The following is a 19,754-nucleotide window of genomic DNA, read 5'->3' on the forward strand; positions in this document are numbered from 1 at the left end:
TTAATTCAAGCATTTTTCTAAATCCCAATGTTTGTATATATGCCTCAATAAGGTTAGTTACTTCGAGTTCTTTCAGTTATCTTTTATGATACTGTGTGTAAATATGTTAATAATTTTGAACCGAAACGGACATAAATTATTTGTAAAACTGAAAATTCTTGTTAAAAAATATTTTATTTTATAAAGTAAAAACATTTATTTGAATATTTACTTGAATACAAGCATGTTTATATACAAAATCAAATGGTTGTTTTACAATCAGTAACCAATAAAATGCAAAAAACAGCTTAATACGAATTCAGATAAAACATTATTTTAGTGTATGAATGTTATGGGGATTCGCATTTTTGAACATAAAGTATAATTCTTAATTATATCTAGGTGTGTCGGCAAAGTAATTCAAGAATGAATTTTAGATCATCAGTTATAAACACTTATACTTATAGGGGAAAAAGTAAATCTTATGTTGACTCTATGTTTTTAATAAAATTTATTACAATGGCTGAAACAAACGAACATGAATTAATTAGTAAACTTTATCTGCTCTATCCATTCATAAAAAATTGTGTCCCGAAAGATGACATGTATTTCAGTCTAACAAAAATACAATTCTTCACTTGTTGTTAGACATTATAAGATACAAACAATTTGCATTTTTAATAGAAGCGCTTAATGGAACCTAAAAAATTATAATTAATGTGTTATGTATGGTTAAGCCGATACATTATTCTTCATACTTTCCATATAAATCAATATAATTTTTTTCCTCATTATTACATTGGTTTCTTATTGAATTTATACTGATTGATTTTTTATTTAGTTAAAATATTTCAGCTTGTAGGTTCATAAATGATCATTATTTTTCTTTTTTGTTGTATTAGAATTATCTAAAATTTATATAAATTTTGAATCTGAAAAAAAGTTTGTTTCGTTTTTTTCTAGTCTTGATTTTTTAAATTTATTTATGAATATAGGAAAATTTATTAATAAGTTAGTTTGATTTTTAGCTAATATATGATTTTATGCAAATTTTGTGATTTCTCTATACAAAAAATTTTTCTTTATTATAGACTTGTTGACAAATGCTAAAAAAAGAACTTATTTATACCATCGATCAAAAAAATAAGCATTTTCTGATTTGATTACTCAATATTTTTCTACAAAGATAAAAAACTCAATATATTAATATTCTATGTTTTTTTTTTGTGGAAAGGTCTAATTTTGATAAATAGACCGGGCCATGATTGCTTGATATAATAAGGTATTTAAAAAATAAATTTAATATTTTAAGAATTTTTATAAAGGATTGTTGACATCGAAGTGATATAGACCTAAGTTTATAAATTTATTATTGATACATTGTGGTATATATCAATCATCACAGCCTTTTTTTATAGTTTAAACTCATATTTTCATCGTTTTTAGTGATTATTTTCGTAACATTTAAAACCTTGACGGTATTTTATAAATATTTTTGTACATGGTTTCTCGATTTTTATATTCTTAATGCCTTGATTCAAAACTAAGGGCATAAGTAAAATGTATTTTTGCACTATAATGCAAGAGCAATAGCATCTTATTTTCAATATTTTTTAGTTGAGCATATGGTTTTTCATAAATAATTCAAATTCTCGTTATGGTTTTTAAGGTAAATAAAGTAAAATTAAATGGGGGTTTGGAGATTTATTATCAATAGTACTACTATTTTATGTTGGAAAGTAATGATTTTTGGTCGTTTTGTTCATCTAGGATGGCATAATACCGAGATAAACTCATAAATTATTAAGGCTTACTGAATTTAACAAAATATTAAATCTATGCGAACATATAAAAAAAAATACCTTCTATTCGATAAATATATATTATTGCCTCATGTATAATTTTCGATAAATATATTTATCATCGATAAATATTAAATTAAAATCACTGATAAATGACATTAAAACTATATTTTTACTCTGTTCATTTAAAAAGAGTGTTTTAGATGGCCTCACATGTGAAAATATTAAAAACACAAATTAAAAGAAATTATGTCTACCAATGATAAAATGAATAACGTTATAAAAATTGATAAGTCTTACAAATTATAAAGTGATCATGAATAGAAAATATTTAATTTGTAGTGTCTAAGAACGTTGATTAACTTGTATTACTCTACTTTGCTACAGTATTTCAATAAAGCTATAGGCAACATTATGATTTGTAAAATCCAGTCAATGCATATTTATAATTGATATCGAATTTATCATAAATTATTTTGCATATCACGACCTAGATATTATCATAAAACATAAAAAACTAGTCAGATAACCTTTCTAGATATAATTTGGACTATCTTGCTGAAAAAAAAAACAATTATTATGAACCATAAATCTCTTTAAAATGTATCACATCCATTCAACTCTACTCGATGAATTTAATTGGTTCTGGAATAGCATATTGATATTCGATCATCAAAAATACATAAAATAAACGAATATGCATCAATAGAATATCATACCAATATTTTTTCATTTTACATATGGAATTATTTACAGCCCCACAATAATCCAAGAAACATAATTCTGGAATGATAAGCTAAATAAGATAATTTTTTATTTCTTGTTAGACACATAAACAGCTTCATTGAATTCCTAGATTGTCTCTTTTTTAGTTACAAGTGACTTTTTAACATGCTTGAAGGATTGAACTATTATTGAAATTTATATTTAATATTACATAATTAATTAGGTCTCGTGGCTCAATGGTTACAGCGTAAGCCTACGAAGTTTAAGATTCCGGGTTCGAGTCCCGGCGGGATCGTTTTTAATTATTTAAAATGTTTATCATCATGTGGAGGAACAGAAGGAGCAGATTTGTAAAAGCATAAATGGTTTATCTATTCTACCTTTAGCTTGCGAATCTTTAGATATATCTTTAGAAAAAATTTGATAAATAATTATTGCATCCTTATTTTTTGACAATCTTTCTCTAAACATCTTTTTTTTCAATTATATTAATTCAAGTTACTTCAAAAATATAATATAATTCTTCGCTTTTATACACAAAAAACCTTTCTTCTTTCAAGAATCATCAATTCAAATATATCTTCCTCAATATTATTGTACTTCTCTCTCATTTACATTCCTTCTGTAAACATATTCGCCTTTAAATATTTCCAAATCAAGCACCTCCTGAATCATATATCATTAAAACACATCCTTTTTCAAGATTTATTGATTAAAGTATTTCCCTCTGCCTTATTATACTTCTTTCAATAAATTCTTTTCACAGCCCATCAATACAAATATTCACCCTTTTAGGCTTTCAGTCCAATTATCCAACACAAACAGATTGTAAATCTCAGTCAAAAGTTAGTTCTAGTTATCGAAGCACTATGTGTACGATGGGAGTAATCCATGTTTATTAAATCGCAAGAAATCGTATTTTCGCAGTTGAAAGGTGAGTTTTTATGTGGATGAACGGTAAGATAATCCAAAAAGAATATTTTTATGTTCTTCTGTCTTTACCATTCACACCCTTTCAAGACTTATTTATTCAATTTATACAACCTAATAATCTTTACTATCCCAAACTTTTCACCCTTTCAAATCTTATTGAGTCAAGTGTTATCTTTGAACTTATTTTATCTCAATATTCTTTGCCCTGTCAAGCTTATTTCTTTCTAAATCTTACTGATTTAAACCTATAAATTTCTTTCAATTAATCATGCCCTATTCAGAACCTATAAAAAAGATCTTCTCTTTTAAAGTCATTTAATTAAACTGATTCTCAACCTTATTGTTCGTGTGCTGCCCCCGCATCCATTGGCGTTTAAATATCCTTAACATGCGATATATAACATTTTGTGATCATATCATCCCATGTTATGACGCACGATATCATAATATAAATCGCCTTTTTTTCATTTTATATGTTAGCTTATCAACCAAATACCAAAGCGAAATTTAAAATCGAGTCAAGATATATATTTAATCGTTTGCATATTAGTAATATAGTCAGGATTATCATTCAATTTTTATTTAATCTATCAGCATAAACATCTTAAGAATTTATGAAAATTGATGAAATAAATTTTACGGCTTGTCATTTTTATTCACGGGTTAATTTTGGTATTGTAATTTTTGATTTATTTCTTCAAGAACAACGTGATTGATTTCCAGTGGGTTCTTCATTTATACTCTTGGCTATACTTCTTCTCTTACATCTTCCTTGATGCCTATCCTCTTTTCAAAACTATTAGTTCTCAAGGTTCTTTATCTTTCTGAATCCTATGATTTAAATATATGCCACGATTTTATTTGCGAGTTAGTGTTCTTTCTGGTACTTTTTCTGTATTGTGCTAGCACCCCATCCCATTTTAAACATATGGTATAAACTTTGTCTTAAATAGCTTGTCATCAATTCTTATATAGTTGGTAAATCAAAAAAAAATCAGTCATACGTATAATTCACGTCAGTACGTAAAATTTAACAATTTAGCAATGTTTAAGAGCTTACGAAAAATTTAATAGCATAAAAACTTATTAACTATGGAAGATGTACCTATGTTAGAAAACTTAACGAAAAATAAGATTGCTATTTATTATATAGGAATATTTGTGAAGTATCGATAACTTTAGTAGCATAAAAACTTATTAACTATGGAAGATGTACCTATGTTAGAAAACTTAACGAAAAATAAGATTGCTATTTATTATATAGGAATATTTGTGAAGTATCGATAACTTTAGTAGCATAAAAACTTATTAACTATGGAAGATGTACCTATGTTAGAAAACTTAATGAAAAATAAGATTGCTATTTATTATAATGGAATATTTGTGAAGTTACGATAACTTTACTAGCATAAAAACTTATTAACTATGGAAGATGCACCTATGTTAGAAAACTTAATGAAAAATAAGATTGCTATTTATTATATAGGAATATTTGTGAAGTTGCGATAAATTTAGTAGCATAAAAACTTATTAACTATGGAAGATGTACCCATGTTAGAAAACTTAATGAAAAATAAGATTGCTATTTATTATATAGGAATATTTGTGAAGTTACGATAAATTTAGTAGCATAAAAACTTATTAACTATGAAAGATGTACCTATGTTAGAAAAATTAATGAAAAATAAGATCGCTATTTTAAGGATATTTATGAATTTAAAAATAAAATTTTCTGATAATACACAGGAGAACAGATGACTTATAAACACTTTGATAGTTACACAAGACTATATGAAGAGTAAGAATGATATTTTTTTTCAAGAACTTTAATCTTAAATTTAACAAAGGGATGTTTTTTTACTCAGAGTCAATAGTAATGGGATCTTCTTTGTTTTCTTTGGTAGCTTTGTTGATTTCAGCAGCTGCTTTTTCATACTTTTCTTTTTCAACTTTACTCAAAGATTTCCAAGCAGCTCCGACTTCCGAAGTTCTGAATCCTTTTCTGTCATCAGTAGGATCATTTTTAGAAATTGCATAGCTTTCTTTCATGTAAACATTATATCCTGTAACCTTTTTCTGTCTTGAGTCTTTTTTAGCTAGTTTTTTCTTTATGCTCTTTCTTTCTTGCATTTCCTGTGCATATTCAGGTGTTTTTTTGTAAACCTCCATTTGTTCATTGTATGTCACCATCATCTTACGATATCGTTCATTGTAGACCTCCTTCTCTTCTGTTGATATTTTCCCCCACATCGTTCCCAAATATTTACCAGATTCACTAACTCCCTTTGATTTCACTTCTTCTGGTAGTTGGTCTCGATGATCATTGCAGTATAAAATATATCCGGTTGCTGGCTTTTTTGGTGCATTTGGATTCTTTTTAAATTTCTTAGTAGTCATTTCTAAAGGGTGAAGCTAGAAAATATTTAAAGTAAGAATTTTTAAAAAGGAGGCAAGAAATAAAAAAAACTTCAGAAGAAAATCGGGAAATAATTTTGTAATATATTATATAATTTATTAAATAAAGAATCCCACATACTCTATAAATTTAATGAATAATTTATTTTGTACTGTAAACATTAAATTTACAAAACATATTTTTATGTCTAAATTGATACTAATACATAAATAATGTTTGTTTTCTATAAATATGTGCTTTATTATGGAAATTTATATGACTATTCTGTCGAAAATTTTCTTAATTCGATCAATACATATTTTTTTAAAACAAATCCATACGATAAATTTAAATTAAATGGAGAAATAATAAATTTGTATACGTTTGTTGTGCAACTCATTTGTTGAAAGAGTTTTTATAAGTAAATAATGCAGTGACCTATAAATCACAGACAAATTTTATGTGCACCTATTGAAAAGATCTAGTGCCAATAAAGGCTCATTAAGTTATAAATATATGTTAAAAGGCGATTGTAATTTCTAAAACTTCAAATCGATATATTTTTAATTTAAATATTAATTGTAATAGGCCTGCAAGAATATTATTAAAAAACCAATTAAATCTACGTTCAATAAGCACTTAATTGCAAAATATTTTTTTTTGGAAGTAACTTAAAAAGTATTCACTTTCTGCAAAAAGATTTTTAATCCTTGAATAGCGAAATAATATAATAGTCATTTCAGATTTATAAAAAAAATTAAAGTTGTAGAGGTGACAAGAGAGGTATTTCTTAATATTATTGTTTTAAAGTAATAAGTTGAATAATTTATTTTTTATATTTTGTATCTTCAGAATTAAATAAAAACATTAACTTCGCATTCTCAATATTTCGGGCAAATTATCACACATAAATCTCTAAAAATTGTTAATTTTACTGATCTATATTAAATATAATCAAAATATTTTGATTTCTTAAGTATTTCGTACGACCACAAATTATTGTTGATTGCAAAATCGCTATAAAATTTCATGAACAAATCTTTCTAAATTGATGCTTTTAACTGATCAGTATTAAAATATAAAAAAAATATTTTGAACATAAAATACAAATTATTGTTAATTGCAAAATTCCCTATAAAATTTCATGAACAAATCTTTCTAAATTGATGCTTTTAACTGATCAGTATTAAATATAATCAAAATATTTTGATTTCTTAATAATTTCGAACATAGACAAATTATTGTTAATTGTAGAAATTCAATATAAAATTTCATGAATAAATATTATAAAATTGATAACTTTATATTTAAAATAAAAGTAAAATAAAGCACACAATTACTTGTTTATAAAATAAAACTACAAGCCATGCATTAGGCCCTAGAATTAAATGAAGCTGATGCATGCGATCAAGTAACAGTATGAATGAAAATACTTGAATTAAAAGCCTAGAAAAAAAATATTTTAGAAAGTTTTAAAGATAAATAGGTTTAAAAAGCTTAAGAAAGACTTTTACAGAACTGACTAAAACTTTTCCATTCAAATTCATATGCTTAAAAATACATTAAACTAGTAATAAACCTTTTTTGAAATCGAACATCAATGGGTTACATAAAAGTAAAAGAAGCAAAAAGCACAACTCATGAAATTTCTTAAATTATTATGTATATTAAAGATGTTTTTACGTCTTAAAGGCAATTTACAACCAATAACTTGCTAGATATGAATAAGAATTTACCGCTATTTAATTTTATCAAATTTACATGTCAAACACAAATTTTATAATCACAAAAAAAATAAGTTTCATGAAATGTGAGAATTATTTTGTGTCTAAATATATAAAGAAAAAAGCTAATATGTATTTGCACATATTAATTATATATTGAGTAAATGTATTTATACCCCGATATTTGCTCAGCATATTCATTATTTTTAAAGATTTATACTATGTCTTTATAAGCTTTCATTACAACACCTTGACCACAATTATTAACCACAACATGATTATTTAAACATAAATAAAAAAAAAGAATTGATTGTTTTTATTTATGGGTAATTTTACCAGTAGCAAATTAAAGTGTTCAAGCAGAACTTTAGATTGATATATACCCAATTTGGCTAATACATCTTTTAACCTCATCACGTTTATTAAATTGTTCATTTTATTCACATAAAAATTATTTTTAATTGTGACAATTGTACTTAGGTCCGATATATGGGCAATTATATTAATTTTTATACATATAAATCCGATTTTTGCTTTTTATAGTTGTTCAAGCAGAACTTTAGATTGCCCTATGGAAAAGATTTGGCCGATACTTCTTTCAACCCCATAATGTTAGGAATCTTCTTATTTAACGACTTATTAGTTCAATAGTCTTCATCCATCCTATTATTATATCGCAAGCTTCCGGTTCACTTAGCATTACTAACTCCGTAATATACGACTATAGGTATTTTTTAACCTCACTATCAAAGGCAATTATACATTAGTATTTATATTGGAAAGAAGATGTAATAACTTGGGTGGTATAGTTACCAAATTTCATAAAAAATATGTTAAGTAGTTAAAAATCCCGGATGAAGTAGAAACATACATGCAAGCTCTCACACTCCGCAAGGCACTTGAACTTATCTCATTTGAGAGAAGAAGAGCAGTTGATGAAGATAGATCAGGGGAAGGTGTCAAAAGATGCATCAAGGAGTTGTGTAATATTCCCGAAGGGCTGACCACGTCTAAATATATAAAATTGATAAAAAGAAAATTCACCCATAAATAAATAAAATTGGAAACTAATATCAACCAAATCTGCTATAAAGAGTAATCTGAAGTATTGCATGAACAAGATTAAATAGTTAAAAATAAAATTTATCTATAAGTAAACAAAAGAGAATAAATATTGGAAAAAATATATAGACAATCATGTTCGTTTTTTTGTATTTGAAAGGAATGAACATACTACACCTCATGTGGTTTTTATTAAATTTTGATTTTGTTCCTTTGTTATCTAAATTTGTCAGAAACATTAAACATTATGCTAAAATCCGCATTTATAGGAACTATACTCGTCTCATTGAATCCATTGTAAAAAAAATATCTTTAAAACATTAATTTCACAAATTTATGCTCTAAATTTGCAATCGAAAGATAAAAATCAACTTTTTTTTATATTTATCAATTATTAAAATCTTTCTCGGAAGTTTTACAGCTCAATATTGCATCAAACTCTATGTCGAATTTACACAAAAAATCCACTATATTATAATCCACTTTATGTTCGGATCAAATTCAACTTGAATAGAAAAAATAGAATTATATGCACAAAAAATAGTAAATAAAAAAACCATGGTTGCTGAATTCAGGTGAAGTATTTAAAGGAACTTTAATTTATCTATGATTGCTGAATTTAATAAAATCTAGAATTGCTTTTAATACACAAATTTCTAAAAAATATCAAACAATAGGAACCGTTTACACATAGCAAATTAACGGCAATACCATTCTATATTCTCAAATAGATTGCAATTGTACTAAAATAAAAATTGGTGCAATTGCACTATATAGGTTAGTTTCCAAGAATTTAGCCAAAAATTTATTTTTATTGAATTAAAATAAATTATCACTGATTATACTATAATATTCATTTTTTTGGATACGTCATAAAATACCAAAAGTCGTATATTGAGTTTTTAAAATTTAAACAGAACTAGAAGAATGCACACAGACAATAGGATCGAGGGAAAAAATTGAAGTAATGAGTCGTAAATGTAGAAGATCCAGGTAGAAAGCATATAGATAAAGAGATGGAAAGAAGTAAGAAGAAATATGACTTAGCAAGCAATTTAAGTATTATAAGGCTGAATTAAATAGTTAAAAATCAAATCAATTCATAAACGAATAAATAATAAAAATTTGTTTAGGATTTATAATTATTTAAATGGACGATCAATAGGATTTATATAAACTATGAAATATGAAACAAAGATTATATCTTTACAAAAGATGAACTAAATTTTCTTATTTTACACATTTTAAGCCACCACATCTAAAAGATAAGACCAATTAAATGAATATTTTATGCTCGATGATTACCAAATTGATACTCAACTTTAGCCTTTTTTATAATAAAAGAAACGAATATTACAAATCACTATCAGATTTAATAACCTTTGTACAATATATGTTCTGATCATATATATCCGAAATAGATGGTGTGACTGACGTCTTGGTGGGCAAATCTCCATCATCCTCAACCCTGCACAAAGTATATTTAGTAGGTGTCAGATACATGTGATACTCCTGTATCGCACCTGACTTATAGAGCACAAACCCTCGCGAATTCTCGTTATAAGCTGAAATGTACGCATTCGCTATATTTTTGCGCTTTATTATTTCAAAAAGATGGGATAAATGATCTTTTTTGGCATATACGTTATAATAGCCGTAAACTACACAAACCATTTTGATATCATCACTATCTTTCACTTCTAAAACTTTATACTGCTTTGATGTAAAAAATGTAGTTAGTAAGAGAAATATTTGAAAATTCATGCAAACTTTGTTATATTTGATATTAATTTATGTGTGATTATTCTAAGGAATCGAAAGTCCATGGAATTACTTCAGGTTTTATTTTTTTAAGAAGCAATAGAAAATATGAAAAGCTTTCTCGTGTCAAATATTAATTTATTATTATGTAGAATTTTGTGCTGAAATTATAAAACATAATCGAAAACATCTATTTGGAATAAATCAAATGAAAATTTCAATAGGAGTGTTGCAATAAACGTTAGGAAGTATAAAAACACTCTAAGTAATCATAAACAGATCTTTTGTGTAAATAAGGTAAAAACAGAAAAAATGTCTGGCTATCAATATATTAAAAGATCTGTATTTTTACAATGTGACATTCCAGAATGATTTTATTGTCTTTACAGAAAAAATAATATTTTATAATTTTAATACAGGAAAGGACCATAAAGAAGCTAAAAAACTGAAAAAACTATGATAAAAATGTATTTTATTAAAGATATATAATTGTTTTTAGTTATGAAAAAAACCGAACGCATCAAAACTTTAGAATATTATTACAATTATCGTTTAATTTATACTATAAAATCTTTAATAAACAAAAGCCGCAAGGAAAAAATATAATCATTGAGCAAAAAATATTTATTTTTTTTATATTACACTTTGAAAAAAAATAAATGATAGATTTTAAATTGAGCAAAATAAAATACTCTAGGGAATAAAATGGCACTGAATTTATTTAGAATATTAAAATATTAAAAAAACACATAAATTACCAGTTACGAATTTGTCTAATATCATAATAAATTTAAATCTGAAAATATAAAAATGAACCCTTTTAATCAAATAAATATTTAAAACGAATTTTTTTATTTAAGTATATCTTGGTAATTTAAGAGGAATCGACATAAAAATTAACCTGTTAATTTAATATGATTTTAAAAAATGATGTCTTTTCTATTCAAATGTTTAATATAAGAAATTTAACTTTTAATATATAAGATTATTGAAAAAAACCCAATAAAAAAAGATCAATTCTATAAAATTTAACTTTATAATTTATAAAATACATTTTATATGAAATTTTCACCATAGAAATTACAAATATCGATTAGGGTGCATGAAAAATTAAAACTACAGAATACACGCTTGTAAGGTAATTTGAAGTGACTCGAATGTCATAGATAAGTGTATATTTTTCAAAAATAAATCTATATATATTATTAGCTATTATATTCGTTTAGTATTATACATAGAAATTAGATCATATTTCATTGGTATAAATTGGCGAATTAATTTTGAAATACTATTTCTAATATAGATAATAACACAACATAAATTATAAAATTTATGAAAATTATAAAATTTTTTTTTTGTGAGCTTTATAGAAAACGTTACGTTTTAAGAAGAGCGAATAGATAAATAATTCTTAAGTTATAAAATATTTGAGCAAAAGCGTAAAAATATTATAATCTATAAAAAAATTTGATACTTTGTTTCTATATCTAACATCAGAAAAAGCCCAGATATTTAAGCTATCAGAAAATAAAAATAATATAATAAACTAAACTATAACAATGCAAAAAAATATTACAAATATTGCTTTAAAAAAATAATAATATAGAAGTAATATGAAAAATAAATAGGCATATGATTAATAGACCTTTGTATCACCCTATTTTTTTTTAATTATTCAAATTATATTGTTTATAATATCTTGTATCTATTTTTATTTGAATTTATAAAAATGTTTCGCTTTTATTTTTCAAATATATATTTAATTGCCACATATCAGACTTAATTGGATCCCAACATCATTACACGCTTTAAGCTTTAATTAACCGTTTAAGCTGTAGATATAATCCTTTTCGGCAAAAAAAATAAATCTATTAATTTCTCTGTGTGTTGGAAAATCAACGTTATCCATTAAATAAGATAATTTGCTTTAAATTTTATTGGATAGAAAAATAAAAGAATGCATCAAAAAACAATCGAATAAAATTTCATAAAAATAGAAACTTGTAGCTAAGGATAAAAATTTCATAAATAATAATTAAAATATTGCATAAATATCAATCCATCACTAAAAATATGTCTTCGCATCACAAGCCAATTTTTTAAAAGGGGATAAATTTCATGGATAAACGTATAAAAACCAGCGCTTTTAAAGGCACGATATATTATTAAACTCTTAAATACACATAAATACGATTAAAATATCATTAAAAATATGTTATTGATTGTATTAATCATATTCTATGTCATTGAAAATAGTTCAATTATACTCTAAGTAATATTATACACATAAGAATTTAAATGATAGCTTGAAATTTATAATATATTTACATAATCTGCAAACATTTTATAGTTGTAATTTCTTATTTTCATTATTCAGTAATGTTTGGATAGTTCTTTATGATAATTTGGTTAATGATACCATAAACTCATTTTTTATGATACCTTATTCCCAAAATAATTTTAAAAGATCCGTTTTTGCCTAGTGCCTATAGGTAAATTTGTATTTTCGTGTAAAAATCACCACCCAAGATATTAGCCTGATGACATTTTGTGATCACCCTAGCTTTGCATGTAATTGATATCTTGCTCCTTCATGTAAATTGGCATGAAATACGCAATAAGACCTTAAATTTAATAAAAAAACACATGAAATATTTAAAAATTATTTAAAATGTCCAGTATCTCTCTAAAAAACAACAAAAACCATGCAAAATAAAAAATGTACTAATATTAAATTATTTATGACATGCGACCGAATATGAATTATTATGGAAATAATATAATAGTAAAAGCCTAACGAGGCAAAAATAATAATTTTCACACTAACTAAAATACAAAAATACGATTAACCAAATAAAAATATTTAAAAAAAACCAACAGATAAAAATACAAACAGTTTGCTAGCCTCGATACAAAATTTTCACATGAAAAATTGTATCAATAATCAGTATAAATAAACAGTAGCATCAGCTGTTTCATTAAAATAATAGTTATCATCGAAACTGTATTAGTATTTCATAACTTAAAATAAAATCGTAAAATTGAGTCGGTGATATAACATTGATATTATAAACTTTTAAAAGCATTATAAAGATATATAAAAGAACGTATATTCTTAAAAATATTTAATTATATTATAGAAATCGATTTTTCGAACTAGTAATGGTCGAACGATGCTATATGATGATTATAATTTAAATTTATAAGTTTCAAATCCGTACGCATACAATAGATTGATTAATTCAGAAACAGGTATTCAATGCCACCTATCTGTGATGAATAAACAAAACACCGGTATACTAATATCTGTAAATGAACCCCCAGTGCTAAATATTTACATGATTATGGGGCTAACACAACTTAACTAGATTTATAAACTCAGGAGAAAATAATCATCGTCTTTATGTGGGGATAAAGATTATTACTTGTAGCGATGTCACAATTGACGTGCAAAATCCATACCATTATATTTATTAAAATTGTTGCGCTATAAGTATATATACGCAGAAATGAGATGTATTTACAATAAATATAAATTCACAATTTAATAAGTTTATATATTCTATATTGCACTGAAGTTGTCTCATCAGCCGCTTTATAACATAAATGATTGCACCATAGTATTTGTTGGATAAATGAATTTTTTTTTTAAATATCTTAGTTCAATAACAATTTTATAAAATTTTAATTTTTTGGAAAATATTTATATCCTAGTCATTTATTTTATTATTTTTTTATAAGATTTTACAAAATGGTTTGAGTTCCGGCAATATTTTAGTTATTTATAAATTACAGATATCATCTTTTTTTTCAAAATTTTCGATAGCTTGAATTTAAATTAGCGAAGAATTATATATTTGGTATTATACTCTATTTTGTTAAGATTTTGTATCTCAACTACAATATTTTTTTTTGATATTATTTATGCCGTGAAAACATAAGTTTTAGTTAGAAGTTTAAAAATAACAACGAAAAAAATATCACACTCCCTATTTATATTTTTTAATTTTAATTTTTACTGATATCAACGCTACTAGAATATATTTAGATGAAAGAGCTAATTTTTTAGTAAATTATCCCTGAATTTCATAATATGGGGCGTCTATTGCGTTATCACAACAAGAATCATTTGATAGCATAGTGTTTTCATATTTCCACATTTTTTGAATCCATACAGAAAATCCCAAAGTTGATCTCTTACCCTCTATTATCAAATTATCGAAAAAATAATTGTACATTCTTTCTCTCTTAAAAATAGTTAGATATTTATCAAATTCGATCAACTCACCTTTGAGTTCCTTCCTGATAATATCTATATAAGTATAATGTAGTGGGAATTCTATTTGTATTTTATAGCTGTCCAATATATGCCTTAGCTGGGAAATATCACAGCGAAATAAAAATATATTTACATGCTCGTTCAAAATTAGATCGTAAAAGTTTTTGTCATAAGATTTCATCTTTCGAGACAGACTTTCCATTGCAATGTCATATCTCGCACGAAAATCTTTATTTTCGAGCTCTATTTTTTCGTATACACATTTTTCACACTTAAAAAATGAAAAATTCGTGCCATCAGTCTTATAATTATGAGATTTATTCTTATTTACCGAACACGAGAAACATGAGAATAAAAATAAAATTGCAAGCATAAAGTGTTTATCTATGTAAAAGTTAATGGATTAAATTATACATAAAAATATTTAAGTATTATTTTTATGTTTATAATTTACCAAAAATCTCCAAATTTTTTTTGTTATCCCTTGAAGATATCATATATAAAATAGCTAAATAGATAAACAATTTCGTAAATTATAAAAAACGGTAATATAATCAAGGCATCAGAAATCCGGTTTTTAAGTAAAATATCATTTTACATTATTTTGTGGATCTAAAAAACAATTGATTTGAAATAAACAGGCGAACGAGATTAAAATAAAAACTCATACCTTCTAATATATAAATGATACCATAAAAAAATATTAACACTATAAGAAAAAAAATTATGTACATGAAACTAAACTTAAAAATAAAATTTTAAAATTATTGAAAGTATAATTATCAATTATTTTCTGGGCGCCAATTATCTTTTTTTGGAAAATAAAAAATATATTATATTTGCTTATTAAGACTTAATTCATTAGAAAATTAGATTTTGATGTAAGTTTCTCCGATTTATTTAATATATATGATATTGTATTTGCTCAAAAAAAATTAAAATATTACTTTATGAGAAGATATTAACGAAATAGCAACTAAAAAAATATTCCTAATTTAAAAAATGCATATTTGCATCTTCGGTATTTCCAAAGTGTTTTTGTTCTGCATCTAGAATAAATAAAAATTCACATAAAAATATTACAATATAGTTTTTTTTTGCAAATAATATGTTCTACTAGAAAAAAAAAAAAAAATTGTTGGTGATATATATTAATTTAATGTATAAAATCTACATAGAATTGGAAATTTAAAAACTTAAAATATATGCGATAAATAGCCTAGCATCGTGGACTCTTAATATGAAAAAGAAGTTAATTTAAAAAGAAAGCGGATATATTATTTATAGAGACAAGACGATAGCAAAATAGTTCAAGTGAGACAGACATCCAACATTTTCATATATAAAATTGTTTTGCGCACATATGAAAATCTAGGAAAAAAGCTCATTATTATTTAATGAGTGACACAAATCTTAAAAAATAACATTTTTTCTAAAAAAAGTCGTCAAATATATTTCTTATATGCAAAAATGTTGATTGGTTGTCTAAAAATTGTGTTTTCTTATTTATAATGAGTTAAGGAGTAAAAAAAGTGAAAATAACAACTTAAATTACCAAATCATGATGGAAAAGTGCGGGTTACATCAACATTAAGATATTTGTTTTCCCACTATTATATAAATCCAAATATTCTATAATTCATCTATTAATAAATGTCATTGTTATACTAAATACCAGGTAAAGGCAATAATGCGCATAAAAATATTTTAAATTTTGTAAAATACATATATTTTGTGTCAATATAGAGAATGTTATATAAAAATAATATTTTTTACGAAAATCTTTCAAAATATAACGTAAAAATTCAGCAGAAATTATAAGAACATACATATAGCATCGTAGTGTAAAATTTCATAAATCTCTACGTATATAAACATAAAAAATAAATTTTTTCTAAAGGTTTTAAATGGCATATACTGATATATAAATAGTATATTATTTATATTTTCATTGGCGAGGTTTATTCAAAAAAATCTTTAACTACGGTCCAAATCAAATTGAACTATTTTTCGAACAGATGGAAAATAAAATTATAGAAATTATTCCTACGAATGTCATTTTCTTTTGAATAGTTAGCTTATTTTATAGATTAAAAAGATTACTACAATCGAAAAGTACGATATAAATTCACAAATATATTATTCATTCTGAATCATTAATAAAACGCCACTATTAATTCCAGATCCATTGAAAAGATATTTTTTCGTGTAAGAATCACACATGGATGTCCAATAAGTGTAAGTTCTATACAGAAATAAAATATTTCTAAAATTTTAAGATAATAAAAATAATAATCCCTTTCGAAGAATAAAATTTGACATGGCAGCATCTTAATTCCTTTGATTTCATTTACATCGAACAATAACGTCATTTAAAAAAATAATACTCCCAATTGCAGTGGATCTATATAATATCCTTTATAATATTAACAGAGATGATGTGCGAGTTTTCAGAAAAATTAAAATCAAGATATAAATACGCAGTATTCACTAAATAAAATGCGTGTATAAGTTATCTAACCATCACGCATGTGTAACTGACTCATTAGAGCGACTATATACACAAAAAAGGCTTTTTATAAGGCAAGTGCAAGATCAATGTCCAAATTGTAAAATTTTTGTAACTTATGGCAATTTAAAAAAAATCATGAAATTATAAAAGACAAATAAAAACATTTCTGCTTATAAAATCTCAAATACATTTTCGAGTATACGCAACACTAATAATATTTAATGTCACTTTACTTTTCTTTTTGCAAATAAAGGTTTCTTCAAATTATATGTTTCTTTTGAGAAATCTATATTATTATTTCTAACTCAAATTTAATATAATTGTGTTTTTTGATCAATTTGTCTTAATCTAGCAAAATATACATTTACATTAGAGCTTACATTTATAGGAATAAGAAAAAACTGGTGAGGTAAAATACAAAGATAAACTTTTAAAACCGATCCTGTAACGAACAACTAAACCAAAAACTCGTTTTAAAATCTCATAAGCAAGAAAAAATATACTACGGCTCTAATCACTATGAAGCTATCTGCAAGAATATACCTGCCGAGAAGAACAATTGGATAAAAGAGGCACACATTTATAATCAAACGATTCAAAAGAGTGCCAGGGCATGGCTAGCAAGAGTTTTCTAAACTTTAAAGATGGTATCTTGAATTGAAAATTAGTACCTCCTGAATAAATTACAGAGCAATAAATTTTCGCAAATATAATAACGGAACAGAAGACAACTCCGCAAGTTCAAGATAATAGAACAAAAAGAGACAAAATAAGCTTTTTGAAGAATGAATACAAAACCCAAATAAATGCATAAAAATATTATGTGATTTCAGCGGACTTGAAAACTATTGACATAATATAGTTAATAAGAACCGAAAAAGTTCCTTACAGATATATTAATATTACAATAATGCATCGCTAAATATTGCGTTCAATGTGCATATCACACGAAGGTGTACAGTAAATATGTGTAATAAAGCCAGAATTTTACTTGCTGTTCGCAACAGTAACATGTGATTTACATCAAAACCAGCCGCAGAGGTTAAAATTATGTTGCAATTAAGGAAGACAAAATGCAAAATTAGGTATAAATAAACATATTTTTATCATCCTACGCAGAGAATACCTAAAATATAAAAGATAAATAAATATCATGCATGACCACAACAAAATACTCGATAATAAATTGATATTCTAGGAGGGATCAGTAAGAACAACGAAAAGATAAGAACATTAAAAAGCAAATAAAGCAACAAGGCAGAAGAAAAGAATTTACAATTAAAAATTTAACGTTCAAAATTAACAAAAATCAATTATACAGACACAAAATACCCCATCTAAAAACCGACAAAAAAGCATAATTTTTAGTCAAAAATAAAAGTTACGGCAAAAAATGGCAATAAAATAGATATTTGTTTGCGTAAAAACGCATAGAAAACACACCAAATGTTTTGTTTCCCGCAGAAAATGAGTTCATTCAAATTATCAATTATATATGTTTCCGAAAAGCTAAAGTTTGATGATATATACAATTTCTTTATAAAGAAAATAACAAAACTACACAGTATCTTATACGAGATAGTTAAACGTTATCCCAACAAAATAGCGGTAAAATTTAGGTCTCTTTTGTATAACATACTTAATACCACAAAGGTCATAAATGGATAACAATCAAGCCTAAATCATGCATGCCAAATACTTTTAAATAAACAAAAGAAACAGTAAGAATGGTATTTTAGAACGGCGTAAAATCCCAGAACAAACATTCGAAAACTAACTTTCCACAGTCAGAAGAGTAAAGGGAGTTAGAAAAAAGTCAAGATAAACGTTGCGATGGTATTAGAAAATAAAAAGCCTAAAAATTTGGTTTATGTTGAAAAAAGCATAGAACCAATGGATCATGAGTATCTTTTGAACTGCTTGAAAACCTAGAAATACAGGAAGGAATGAAGATATAGAATATTTACTAACTAAATAAAAAAGTAGCTTATGCCACTCAGATATAGTAACATCTAAACCAATCAAGAACAAATTGTGATACTATTATTTAAGGTGACATCATATCATCACAGCTGTTGGTTTCATGCTAATTGCACTAAGTTGTAGATTAAACGAAAAAAAAAATATTATTAGCGTTTTAACTAGACAAGAAAACATTGCCAACATATCATTTTTTTTTAATATTATTCACTTAAAGATTGGGGTAGACACGAAAGTAACACAAAACTAAATTCTAATAGAGCAAATAAATTTTAAAATACATTTGAATGGTCCTATGAACATGTAAAAGCCTGCTACTAAAAACGAAAACTGCAACATGGTGCAAAATCTCAAAGAAGGAAAATGATAATGGAAAATATAGAAATATTAAAGACCATAAATCAAGAAAAAAACAAGCAACAATCAAAAATACGAAAGAAAATATTGAAACAGGCTAAAAATTCATGCAAACTAACCTTTAGATTTAAAACTTATTCAGGGGGGTATACAAATTGTATGTAATTAGTCATATACCACATGGGGTTTTTGTACCTAGATCTAATAGATTTTTGGAAGCGAGAAAATGACATCAGGCATATTT

At 25.1% G+C, this 19,754-nt stretch overlaps 1 non-coding gene across 1 annotated transcript; it reads left to right on the forward strand.

The window, feature by feature from the left end:
- Positions 1-2,729: 2,729 nt before the first annotated feature.
- Positions 2,730-2,802, forward strand: TRNAR-ACG (transfer RNA arginine (anticodon ACG)). The gene has a single exon. It is a non-coding gene; the product is annotated as a tRNA-Arg (tRNA).
- Positions 2,803-19,754: the final 16,952 nt, after the last annotated feature.

This window comes from Rhyacophila brunnea, unplaced genomic scaffold (genome assembly GCF_057557595.1).
Source record: "Rhyacophila brunnea isolate RB1 unplaced genomic scaffold, BYU_Rbru_1.0 scaffold_122, whole genome shotgun sequence".
NCBI lineage: Eukaryota > Metazoa > Arthropoda > Insecta > Trichoptera > Rhyacophilidae > Rhyacophila > Rhyacophila brunnea.